General features: G+C 37.2%; 1 pseudogene; it reads right to left on the bottom strand.

Annotated features, from left to right (window-relative positions):
* Positions 1-1,008: 1,008 nt before the first annotated feature.
* Positions 1,009-1,547, bottom strand: LOC105801117 (dirigent protein 23-like; annotated as a pseudogene).
* Between the last annotated feature and the right edge of the window lie 464 nt (positions 1,548-2,011).

The following is a 2,011-nucleotide window of genomic DNA, read 5'->3' as shown; positions in this document are numbered from 1 at the left end:
CCACAAAACATCACCGTCTGGGTGTATTATTTGCGGCGTTTTTTTATAAACGCTAATGTTAGCTCTTTAGCGCTTTACAAAAACGCCACTAATTCCCCGAAAGGCCACAAAACGGCACCGTCTGGGTGTATTAGTTGCGGCGTTTTTTATAAACGCTGCTAATGTTCACTCTTTAGCGGCGCTTTTCCTTAAACGCCACTAATTCCCCCCCAAAGGCCACAAAACGGCACCGTCTGGGTGTATTATTTGCGGCGTTTTTTATAAACGCTAATGTTCGCTCTTTAGCGGCGCTTTACAAAAAACGCCACTAATTCCCCCAAAGGCCACAAAACGGCACCGTCAGGTGTATTATTTGCGCGTTTTTATAAACGCCGCTAATGTTAAACTCTTTAGCTGCGCTTTACAAAAAACGCCACTAATTCCCCCCTCCCAAAGGCCACAAAACGGCACCGTCTGGGTGTATTATTTGCGGCGTTTTTTATAAACGCTGCTAATGTTCGCTCTTTAGCGGCGCTTTACAAAAAACGCCACTAATTCCCCTAAAGGCCACAAAACGGCACCGTCTGGGTGTATTATTTGCGGCGTTTTTTATAAACGCTGCTAATGTTCGCTCTTTAGCGGCGCTTTTCCTTAAACGCCACTAATGCTCACTCTTTAGCGGCGCTTTTCCTTAAACGCCGCTAATGCTCACTCTTTAGCAGCGTTTTTGCTCCAAACGCCGCTAAAAGTGCCGCTAAAAGCTTGTTTTAGTGTAGTGTTTTGTTCTCTCTATAAAGAATATTACTTATTTTTGTGCAATCTCACAGTTTTGTGATGAAAAGTTGAAGCTAATTAATATCTCCTTCAATCCCAGGTTTCTCATATTCATCATCACAAAAAATTATAAATGATAATAAACAATTCTCTTTTTTTTAGTCAATAGGAGAAACAATCTAAAGCAAGAAGAAAACAAACCATTGCCATACAGAAATTGAATTACATTACATGCATGCATGTAGCAATTGTTCTTTAATGAACAACCGTCACATTATATTCAACTATAGCATTTCCGTTCTTATTAAACCAAACTGTCTTTGCCAAAGCACAGCCACGGCCAAACCGGAAAATTCTACTACCTCCGACAGTGGCATTTCCCTCACTGCATCAAGGATTGCACTCCGGCCAACAATGCTGACTGCACTTCCATTATACATTCCCTCCGGGAAAGCAAAATTCATGAGCATAAGCAACCCAAAATCATGTTGAGAAGCGAAAGCATAGATCTCTTGAGCTCTTCCCATAAGTTTTTAAGTAGGCTCAAGCTTCTCTGTCAATGGATCATCTACCATGAAAGTGGTAACCAATGAAGTAGCTGTCCTGTTTGGTACCCTGATTATTTGCATGGCTGTAGGGTGTTTTCCATCTACAATGTCATGGAAGTAGAAATGCAGACAAGTGATTTTCTCCATAATGGATTGCCTCAAGAACTCTCCATTAATTTTAATGAAGAAAGTTGAGAAGAGGGTGAAAAGCAGTATGAAGAGAATTTGAGTTGCAAAGGAAGCCATTTTTGTTTCAGATCTTAGCTGCAATGCAAGATGAAGTTCCCAAGCAGGGCATTTATAAGGTAATGAAATGAAAATATAATATGTAAATATAGCAAAATTTGTCTCCTCCTTTGTTTTTAGTTCTGTTCTCTGACAGTTTCTTTACATAACTCCGAAGGAAGAAATGCTAGCAGTGACCATCATTATTATGCTAGCCGTTTATAGAAGCAAGCATTACTTAATTGGGTTAATATGCAAATTTTTCATGAAATTGAAAACCATCACTATATTTTATTTTGATTAGTATTTATCATTATCTTAATCTTTATGAACTAGAAATAAATTTATCACTATACTATAATTTCATGTTAACTTTTGTAGTTTTATTTTTATTTTATTGAATTTTGCTATTCAATTTTAATTTAAAATAATTTGATGACAAATTTTAATAAAATTTATATTTTTATATTTTGCTTTAATGTTTA

Source organism: Gossypium raimondii, chromosome 11 (genome assembly GCF_025698545.1).
Source record: "Gossypium raimondii isolate GPD5lz chromosome 11, ASM2569854v1, whole genome shotgun sequence".
In the NCBI taxonomy this organism is placed as follows: Eukaryota; Viridiplantae; Streptophyta; class Magnoliopsida; order Malvales; family Malvaceae; genus Gossypium; species Gossypium raimondii.
The sequence above is the reverse complement of the archived record's forward strand: the minus strand, read 5'-3'. Positions and strand labels throughout refer to the sequence as shown.